The sequence below is a fragment of the Lepidochelys kempii genome, chromosome 7 (genome assembly GCF_965140265.1).
Source record: "Lepidochelys kempii isolate rLepKem1 chromosome 7, rLepKem1.hap2, whole genome shotgun sequence".
Taxonomy (NCBI): Eukaryota; Metazoa; Chordata; order Testudines; family Cheloniidae; genus Lepidochelys; species Lepidochelys kempii.
Genome location: NC_133262.1, coordinates 609,217 through 620,884, shown reverse-complemented (window position 1 = coordinate 620,884; position 11,668 = coordinate 609,217).

The window sequence follows — 11,668 nt, the reverse complement described above, 5'->3', positions numbered from 1 at the left end:
GTAATGAAGATATTGAACAAAACCCGGCCCGAGGACTGACCCTTGGGGCACTCCACTTGATACCGGCTGCCAACTAGACATGGAGCCATTGATCACTACCCGTTGAGCCTGACAATCTAGCCAGCTTTCTATCCACCTTATAGTCCATTCATCCAGCCCATACTTCTTTAACTTGCTGGCAAGAATACTGTGGGAGACCGTGTCCAAAGCTTTGCTAAAGTCAAGGAACAACACGTCCACTGCTTTCCCTTGATCCACAGAACCAGTTATCTCGTCATAGAAGGCAATTAGATTAGTCAGGCATGACTTGCCTTTGGTGAATCCATGCTGTCTGTTCCTGACCATTTTCCTCTCCTCTAAGTGCTTCAGAATTGATTCCTTGAGGATCTGCTCCATGATTTTTCCAGGGACTGAGGTGAGGCTGACTGGCCTGTAGTTCCCAGGATCCTCCTTCTTCCTTTTTTTAAAGATGGGTGCTACATTAGCCTTTTTCCAGTCGTCCAGGACTTCCCCCCGATTGCCACGAGTTTTCAAAGATAATGGCCAATGGCTCTGCAATCACATCCACCAACTCCTTTAGCAGTCTCGGATGCAGTGCATTCGGCCCTATGGACTTGTGCTCATCCAGCTTTTCTAAATAGTCCCGAACCACTTCTTTCTCCACAGAGGGCTGGTCACCTCCTCCCCATGCTGTGCTGCCAGGTGCAGTAGTCTGGGAGCTGACCTTGTTCGTGAAGACAGAGGCAAAAAAAGCATTGAGTACATTAGCTTTTTCCACATCCTCTGTCACTAGGTTGCCTCCCCCATTCAGTAAGGGGCCCACACTTTCCTTGACTCATCTAGTCTGACCCCTGGATAGCACAGGCCATAATGATTAAGGCCTGGTCTACACTACAGCGTTCGGTCGATTCAAGGCAACATATGTCGACCTAATTCTGTAAGCGTCTACACTAAAATTTCGCTCCCACCAATGTAACTGCCCTGCTATGCCAACCAAATAACTCCACCTCCATGAGAGGCACAGAGTCAGTGTTGCTGAAGTTAGGTCGACAGAGTGTCAGTGTAGACACTACATTGCCCACATCAACTGTTACTGCCCTTCAGAAGCCATCCCACAATGCCCCACACTGACAGCACAGTCAGAACAAGCACTCCGGGTGAGGACACGCACGGCCGGCACAATGAGCATAGTGGTTACACGCATAAGCGATTTAATTACTGCGGCAGCTGTACGCCAACGTAATTTACATTAAGTTCGTAGTGTATACATGGCTTTAGATAAAGGCATGGAGATGCGCTTTCAAAATTTGCATGTGACACCAAGCTGGGAGGGGTTGTAAGCACACTGGAGGACTGGATTAGAATCCAAAATTACCTTGACAAATTAGAGCATTGGTCTGAATTCAACAAGAAGAAATTCAATAAAGTCAAGTGCAAAGTACTACACTTAGGAAGGAAAAATCAAATGCCCAACTAAATAATGGGGAATAACTGACTAGATGATAGCACTGCTATAAAGGATCTGGGGTTATAGTAGATCAGAAATTGAATAAGAGTCAGCAATGTAATGCAGTTGTGAAAAGACTGATACGATTCCGGGGTGTATTAACAGGAGTGTCATATGTAAGACACAGAAGGTAATTGTCCTGCTCTACTTGGGACTGGGGAGGTCTGAGCTGGAGTAGCATGTCCAATCCTGCGCACGACACTTTAGGAAAGATGTGGACAAATCAGAGAGTCCAGTGGAAAGTAGCAGAAATTATCAAAGGTTTAGAAAAACCTGCCCTGTGAGGAAAGGTTAAAAAACCTGGGTGTGTTTAGTATTGAGAAAAGACAACTGGGTTGGGGAGACCCTGATCACAGTCGTCAAATATGTTAAGGGCCGTTCTAAAGAGGGTGGGGATCAATTGTTCTCCATGTTCTCCTTAACCTCTGAGGACAGGACAAGAAGCAATGGGCTTAATTGGAGCAAGGGCGGTTTAGGTCAGACATTAGGAAAAACTTCCTGTCAGGGTGGTTAAGCGCTGGAATAAATTCTCTAGGGAGGTGGTGGAATCTCCATCGCCAGAGGTTTTTAAGAGCAGACGAGACAAACACCTCTCAGGGATGGGCTGCCATGAGTGCAGGGGACTGGACTAGAAGTTCTCTGATTCTGTGTCCACTGAAGGTAGAACAAGGAGTAATTGGCTTCATATCTTCAGCAAGGGAGATCTAGGTTAAATATGAGGAAGAACTTTCCAACTCTCAGGGCAGCTAGGCTCTGTAATAGGCTTCCAAGGGAGGCTGTGGGATCCGGATCATTGGAGATTTTTAAGAACAGGTTGGACAGACACTTAGCGGGGATGATCTTCATGTTAGGTCCTGCCTCAGTGTTGGGGGGTTGGACTTGATGACCTCTCAAGGTCCCTTCCAGCCTGACATTTCTAAAATTCTGTGATGCACAGAACTACTTGAAGGCAGGCAGGGCAGACACAACCCCAGTGACTCTACTCAGACTGGGGTACTCCTTAGTCATCTTGTCCCCATCTCTACTGGCCCCTGCTGTCCCTCAATACCCTGCTGGTTTATCTTGTACCCATCCTCTGTAGAGAAGCTGCAGGGTGAGCCAATGTGCTGCCCCAACTGAGGCTGCTACAGACCCCAAAGACAGGGCAATGCTGATGAGTCTGTGCTGTGGGGAAAGTTCTGCAACAGGTAGGATGCCCAGGAACCTGGCACTCCCAGCAGGCCCCAGTCTTGCTGGTGCTGATGCATGCTCACAATTTATCACGAACATAGTGCCACAGGGGGGCCTGCTGCTTTTTGCACAACTCTGCAAATAGGGCCCTGCCCCAGGCTGATGAAATGTCAGCCCCCAGGCTGGTGCAGAAAGCCCAGGCTAAATCAGGAGAGGGGTTGCTATGCAGCAGTCTCCATCCTCAGTGAGGGTGTGGTGGTTGCATTCTCCTAGCCTGGGTGAGGGGCAAAGACAGCTCAGTGCCCTTCACTGCCTTTGGCTGGATGGCAGGTGAGGGACAAAGGATGAGTCTGAAGAGGAGCAACTGGTGAAAGGCAGCCAGGGTCTGGGACAGGAACGAGGACATCTGTAAAGTCAGAAACGGGAAACCACACTTCACAGTTTCTCATTTCTCAGCACAAGTGAGGAAATGAGATGCTCCCCAAGCCGCTGCCGCATCTCCACGGTGACTCACTGTTACACCTGGAGCTGGGGCTGTCAAGAGCATTCTCCTGCTGTTGCCATGGAAAGCCAGCGAGTGTAACTATGGAGATGATGATGTTGCTGGCACTATGGCAGCACTGGGGGCTGAAGGGAGGGTAGACTGGGTAAGGGGATGCTTCCAGACAGCTTAAGATTTGGTTTACAGCTTTATTTAAGATTCAGCCCCACTCAGATGGCCAGAGAATTCAGGAACCTGGGAATGACAGACAGAGGAGCTTTGGTCTCTAAAGCAGCAGCTCCCGTGCACATGAAGTCAACAATGGGCAGGGTCTGATACTGTCTGTGGAAGAGTGAAGAGTGCCAGCAGGTCTCAGCCTAGTTCTTAGTGGGCAAGTGGCCATGTCACAGATCATAGTCACAGCAGGCCTATCAGGTCCCTGCCTGTTGGCAATCTCGCCAGCGAGACCAAGGCCTGACTGGGCCCCAGATGCTGCATGTAGAGAAGACCTTGGATGGCTGGATAAAGGCCCCTGAGAGGGGACAAGGGCAGGAGTTGCCTCTGGGAAGCTCATGCTGCTGCTCTGGGCAGTGCTGGGGATCCAGGTTCTGAGGGCTCCACCCAGACCAAGAGAGACCCTGTTCTGTTCCCTGCTGTGCAGCAAGACACACTGACAGGAGCCACAAGGTGGGCTCAGGGCGCTGAGCTGGAGCCATCTCTCATTTGGGCTTGGGTGCAAGGGTGGGACCCAGCTGGCTACTTCCAGTGACAAAAACATTCTCTGGGCCCAAGAGTCCAGCAGTGTTGCTGCCCCAGCAGCCCCTGGGCGCCTGAGGCCATCCCTTCGGTGACTGACTGTGGGGTTTGGCGGGGGTGGGGGAGACTGAATGTCTAAGAGCAGCGCTTGGCTTTTGAGTGATGTGTTGGAGGACAGCTGTGTCAGCCTCACTCTGGGAAAGGCCAGGGATTCCCATTACTGCCCCTGAATACATCCCTGCCTGACACCCAGCGAGAGCTGTGGCCACTGGCAACACAGCTATTCAGACAGAATCAAGTCCACGTGCGGAAAGATGAAAGGGACCTGAATTTCTAGCTGCTTCCGCAGAGAGATGAGGAGAGGCAATCTGGAGAGTCATGCTGGGCCCAGCCCCCACCTGGGTTTCTTCCTGGGGAAGCTGTAACCGGAGGAAAAACCCGCTGTCTTTAGTTCTCTCCTTGGGCTGCGCAGTGGGGTGGCTGCTGCCGCCTCTGGGAAGACAGATGCTGCCTCCAGGAGTCTCCAGGAGTTTGGATCTGGATCAAGCTTTCAGAGGGTTTCTCCAGCCTAGTCCTGTACCCGACCTCCACAGCTCTTCTGGCACTAGAGCCCTGGGGTTTGGCGCATGGCGTCCGCAGGCTGAAGTCTCAGTCCTTTACTGTGCGATTCCCTTGGACATAGACGGGTGGAGCGAGCAGCAGAGAGAAGCTCCCTGGAAACAGGCTCTGGCCTAGATAGTCCTACGGCAAACCCACTGCCCTCGGTGTGCCTGCCACCCCGCGTGGCTCCATCTCCAACAAGAGCCTGAGGGTTAGAGGTGGGGCCAGAAACAGGCAGGGCCGGGATCTGCAGGGGCTAGATGTCAAGAATGGTAAGAGGCTTGACCCCTGGTCCCAATCCTTTTGCAACTGCTCCAGTGCCCTGCTCCTTCCTCAGGCTCAGCAACACCCACACTCCTGTGGCTTGTAGAGTGTCTGATAATCGCCAGCATGGGAGGAGCTCTCAGCACTCAGCCTTTGCCTAATCACTGATCACCCTCTCACAGAGCCCAGCCAAGGCCCAGCTGTGCCCCTAACCCCCATCTCCCCTGCGATAACGCACCAGGTGAGTGGGTGGCTGGAATGGAGGAAACATGGCCACCACTGACAATGAAAATGGCCTTGGCTGTTGGACGGGATTCCCCTGCCCCTCCCCTACCTCACTAGCTGGCCTCATTCAGCCAGCAGAGATCTGTCTGAGCCACCACCCTGTCCTGGCAAGAGGAACAGATACGAGGCTCTTCTTCCCCGAGACGCAGCTGGGGTTCTGTGGGGGAGGTGTGCCAGCTCTCAGGCCTGGAACAGTACAGGGCTGCCCTGGGGGAGGGGGTGGGGCAAGTGGAGCAATTTGCCCAAGGCCCCGCCCGGGCCCCACAGGGGCCCCCACGAGAGTTTTCAGGGGCCCCCACAAGAGTTTTCGGCGGCACTTTGGCAGCGGGGGATCCTTCAGAGCTGCCGAACACAAGCGGAGTGAAGGACCTGCCGCCACTTCTTTCGCAATTCGGCGGCGGGGGTTCTTCCGCTCCATGTTTTCAGCGAAGTGCCCTGAAGACCCGGGGCAGAAGGACCCCCGCGGCTGAAGACCCCAGGCCCCTTGAATCCTCTGGGCAGCCTGGAACAGTACCATGTGCCCTGGACCTAGCAGGGGACGAGTTAGGGATACAGTGATTGCTTCAGAACCAAGCTTGTGTCTGCTTGGTCCTTGAAGTGTCTGCCCATGCCAAGGCATGGCTGGGTGGAGAGGAGTGGGCACAGCCCAGCACTCGTGCCCTGGAGTGTAAGGAAAATGGGGCCATGACTCAGGCCCAGGAAGCCTGGGACCTGCGGGGTAGACTTTGGGGCATGGACTTTTCTCAGGACTCTTTAGCCAGCCAGATCTTTGGAGAAGGCACCTTGTGGCGTTCTAGAGGAGCCACATCAGAGACAGCACCATTAGTAGCATCTGTCCCTGTCCCGGACTGAACTTGAGGGGAATCCTGCCCTCCACAGCTCAGAAACCTGTCTCTTCATTAGTGTTAGGCACCTCGAGCTCAAAGTGCGGCCGCTCTCTCTATTGTGCCCCCACATTACCCCACAGTCTCCCCACAAAGGCCCCACACCCTGCTCGGCCCCTTCTCTTCCTGCTGTAGAAATTTTTATCTCTACTTTGCAGCATACAGAGCCCCCAAGTGACCTGGGGGTATTTACTCACTGACCTGGGGGTATTTATACTGCAGCTCTTGGGCATGCAGCCTGGCTCCTCCTACTGGGACTGGGAGAGCCATTACCACAGACCACATATTCCTAGACTGCTTTCCTCCAGGAACAGCCGCAAGACTCACTAGAAAAGGCAGGGGCTGGGGAAGAACCTGCGCCAAAAAAGAAGATTTCGCTTCAGTTTTACACAATTTGCAGATGAATTCAGAACCTTGTGGCTACCTGCAGAGGGGAACTCTTGCTAGATTGTAGAGTCAGTTGCTTGACCACAACACTTTGGTTCATTATTAAATATATTCAAGAACTCATATAAACAAGATCAGTCAGGTTTATTGCTAAAAGCCAAAAAGAATATATTACAGGGAAAAGGTGCAATATGATACCAGTCTCCGGGAAGCCATCGTGTGAAGTGTTATGTTCACCTCACACAGAAGGTACGCTCCCAGTGTTACACCCCAAAAGCCATTTTGTTATACCCTATCTGGTTACAAGTGAAAGGTCCTCTCTACGTCATCTGAAACTAGAGTTAACCAATCAGTTTTCTACCATGTTTTTCTGCTACCATGGTGTATCCCTTACCTCTTTGTTCTGAACACATGCATTGCAAGGAGCAGAGGACATGAAGGCAGGTCCTAGGGGAGCCCAATCATATGTCTTGTCCTCTTCTTTTGGAACATTCCAGTACAGGCCTGTGAGAGTAACTCCCTTCCTATTGGTACGAGAAAGCACACATGGGTCCAGTCTTGGCAGTTGCCTTATTTACTTAAGTGACTGCAAGGGGTTATGGGATACTTAGCATAAGTAAGCAAGGTTATATAAAAAAAAGCATTGGCCAATTTAGGCTACATAACTGCTATTATCTTACTATTATGAGCTTAATACAGACTGCAGATAATACATATTGATAATGTGATATATACATGCTAGCCCAGCATATATTAGTCAACAGCTCCCCTCCCACTTGTCAACTTGATAATTGATTATAGTTAAGGCAACATCTTTACCAAATTAATATATGCGGCAGTGATAGGCCCTTTATATGTAATTTAAAGCATAACTTATATCCCTTGTAGCACACACACAGCTTTAAATGCAACATTTCTCCAAGTGTGGGAAATCAGTATTTCAACTCCCCATCATGGATAAGGGGATTCAAGGCTTGTCCTGCTTTATACATGTCATAAGAACATAAGAATGGCCATACTGGGTCAGACCAAAGGTCCATCCAGCCCAGTATCCTGTCTGCTGACAGTGGCCAATGACAGGTGCCCCAGAGGGAGTGAACCTAACAAGTGATGATCGAGAGATCTCTCTCCTGCCATCCATCTCCACCCTCTGACAAACAGAGGCTAGGGACACCATTCCTTACCCATCCTGGCTAATAGCCATTAATGGACTAACTGGAATTTTGCGTGGGTATGTTTCCAATCTAGCAACATTTTTAAATTTAAAGTAAGTGTTTAAAACTAGTAGGTAAGTTTCAACTACATCCTGGTCTTGGGGCTTCCTTTGGAGAATAGATTAATTCTGAAAATGAGGATAGTCATTTTTAGAGTGTGTCCCACAGTGCTACATCCATGAGGAGTAAAATAGAAATTTGGAGTAGTGACATTGTGTCTGAAGTCTCCCTGTATAAAGTCCTTGTAATTAGTTACCACACAGCATTGTCCATCCAGGACCTTTGGTATGATCCAGTATGGCCGTTCTTATGTTTTATGTTATATTATGTTCAAATATGAATGTTTTAGATGCTTTTTCAGTTTTTGGATAAAGATATTCCTTTTTACTTCCTAAATATATACATTACTAGTCTTCCATAATGAATACAGTGCTTGACTGCTAAAATAGATGCTCACAATCAATTCTATGAGCAGATGCATTGCTCACTACTGCTGAGCACTCTGTTTTACCAAGAGAGTTAGCAGAGAATTTTTTACCCAAGCTTTTTAGTGTTAATCTGTTTGTGTTAGCAATTTTGTTAAATATTTAGACACAAACTTTAATTAACCAATACAGCTTTTAACACAGCACAAAAGAAAACAGAATAAAACTAAAGCAAAATGAAGTTTAAATGCTGGGTTATGCAAACACTTTGAGGGTAATAAACTTTTATGACATTTGCTTGTGCTCAGAAGAGGAAGGTAGAAGAAACCTGTTGAAATTTGTTTGGTTGGTTTAAACATTTTTGCAACATAACAAAAAAAAATATTATATTTTTAAACATGTTGACTAAACTTATACCTATATTTAAATATTTAATAAAGGAACAAACAAGTTTATAAAACCCTAAAGTTATGAATTTATCAATATTGTCTTTGCATTTATTTTGAGTGGTTTTTCTTTCTATATTTTTTTTCTTTGAACAAAAAGCCTTTGATTAATAAAAGAATCATCTTTTTTGTTTGCAATGAGGCAGAAATACATGTACATAGAGTTATAACTGGGGCCTTTTTTTGAGCTTTGCAAAAAAATTGAATTTGTATTATGAGATGGTTATAACCCAACCAAAATATTAAAATAGTGTGGTACCACTAATGTTAAATACACACACACACATATAATTGTAAAAGATTTACTTTTGTTTCAATAAAATAAAAACAAAAATTAGTCCTATGACAACATACTCCAACACAGAACAACATACCTGACATGTAGGACAAATTTACACTTAAAGACAAATCTCCTTCCTTAGCCGCTTTTAAGGTCAGGCTTGACAAAGCCCTGGCTGGGATGATTTAATTGGGGATGGGTCCTGCTTTTGAGCAGGGGGTGGGACTAGATGAACTCCTGAGGTCCCTTCCAACCCTGATATTCTATGATTCTATGGTACCAAAATTGTATTTGTAATGATACATTATAAGGAATTAATAGTTTAAAGTTAAGGTAATCCATGTTAGCAAACAAAAGGGTAAGCAAAAGAATTAAACATTAGGCAAGTTATCTTTTTATTTAAATTTTGTAAAGAATTAATTTTTAAAAAGCCCTATTAGGTTATTTGCCCACTTTGTTGTAATACTTTAATGAATTTAAGGCTGTTTACATTATTGTATATTAGTTTTATCTTACATATACTACTGTACAGGAACTAAGCAAAAGCCACATTTCGTATATTAGTTAGTGGCTAAGATTAGAAGCAAAGTTAGCATTTCTTCAAGAAAGTTAAGAGTATCTTCAGCTGTTGCATTCCTGAAGGGTTAAAATAATTTGCTCTTATGGGACGTAAAGTTTTTACCTTAAGCATTTTGATTATTTGTTTTATTTTTGTTACTGTCTCTCTCTGCGGTGTAGACCTCTGTAATAACTTTGACACAAAGGGAGGGCAGAAGTGAGGAGACAGTAGTGTAGGAAGGGAAGGAGACATGAACCCAGAGAGCGTAATTAATGCTGTAGGGGCAGTGAGTTTAGCAAACTGAGAAAGGCGCTAAAAGAAAAACTTGGACCTATACATAAAAATGTTTGAGAAAGCTTATATTATTAGCTCTGCGGGGGTTCCGTGGTTGGAATGGGGGTTGGGAACTGGGACCTCCGGCTTTTAACCCAGACCTGGAAGAGGGGTTGCTACCTGTTCCCACAAAACCTGAGTTTCTTCCCTAAGTACCCATTGCTTTCATCTGCACTTCCCATTGATCACAGGAGTGCTCTTCCTTGCTGCAATTAACTGCTTTGGGGCAATTCATACATGTTTACAAGATTTCTACCCTGTCTTTGCCACACCAAGTTTTCTCCCTCTTGCTGGCAATTAAGGGAAGAGTAGATAAGAGGGGTATTACAGTTACTTATGCTTTCCACCTGCTGCTTTAATTGCCTGTTTTGATTTTGTTCTAGTTTTAAACCATCTCTTAGGTCATTTATAGTTTTATTGTTTAACTTTTACTTCACATACTGAATCCTGGGTGGGTGGGTGGGTGTGTTGGGATTTTGGCTCCTGTCCTGCACAGATGAACTGCCCTTACATTTATTTGCTTACAAAGATTCAAGAGCTCCTTTATTATTTTCGGCTGCCATTACTGCTAATTCTTGGGCTTTGCTGTTTCAGCTTTTGCTGTATCTGGGTGCTTTGCCCAGAAAAGTTTCGCTTGTAATCAACCTTTATATGTTGTCAAAGTATGACTTTTAGCCAGAAATTCCTAAAGTATTTGTCTTTCACCTAGAGTGCTTGATTGGCACTTTCTATAAAACTGCTTATTTTCTAAAAAGCTGGTTTGCCACAGTGGCACCTTTATAAAGAAGTCGCAGTCGCACCTCCTGCATGGACTGGAGTTTTAGGAGCACTTATAACACTCATTGGCCTGTCTGTACGTGTGTACATGAGAGTAACAACAGTGGAGTCCCATCTCATACTGCATGCTGTCCCTGCCAAGCAGTGTGGTCATGACCTTGCTCTGCTTGATTTGACGGATGGTATTGGCTAGATGGCTCCTGGCTGCCTCACCAATTTGTTGATAGTCTCTATAGTTCAATCAATTACCCACACTTTGGTTCGTTATGAAATTTGAGACCAAATTAACAATGTCAGTCAGGTTTATTGCTAACAGCTAATAAGAATAAGTTGCAATATGAGATCAATCTCCAGCAAGCCGTCTCAAGCCATGTTGTAAAATTCACTTTACACAGAAGTTATGCTCCCAGAAGTTACAACCCCAAAGCCATCTTTTTTACCTGGTTACAAGTAAAAGGAACTGTCTACATCATCTGAAACTAGAGTTAACTAATCAGTTTTCTACCATATCTTTCTGGGCTATGGTGTACCCCATACCTCTTTGTTCTGAACACTTGCATTGCAAGAACCAGAAGCTGTGAAGGCAACTCCTAGGTCTGTACTAGGGTAGCCCAAGCATATGTCTTGTGCTCTTCTTTTGGGACATTCCAGTGGATGTAACCACAGTCCTGTTGCTATGGTAAATCTCTCATGAGTCTGGTCTTGATAATTGCCCTACTTACATAAACCAAAAAGTACTTAAATAACTAAGGGGTTATGGGATACTTAGCATAAGTGAGCAGGATAATATAAAAAGCATAGGCCAATTTAGGCTATATAACTGCTATTATATTACTGTTGTCTGCTTAATATATACTGATATATGTATGGTGTGGATAATATAGATATAATCACATTATCAATACATATATGTTAGCCCAGCATATATTAGTCAACAAAACATTTGTTGTTTCCCAGTGGAATGCTGCAAGTTTCTCTGCTGTTTGGGCCCCCTCTAGTGGCTAATTTAACAGACAGGTGCCAGGTAATGAGTTTTGAGGGAAGGTTCTTAAATGCAGACTCACATCTGAGATAGGGTCAAACATATTTTGTGGGAGGGCAAAAGAAAGGTTTCAAATGTGCCTCTGGAGCAGGCCACAAGCCTTTAGCACATCCACTTTGTGTGTCATGATAGACAGCTGAGCACCTCCGATTGGCCCATAAACCCACTTCCTCTTGATTCCGCTCCTCACCACAGGAGCCATGGTGGAGTGAAATCAGGAGGGCCAAATCACACCTGGAGCTACAGCTAGCGAGAGAT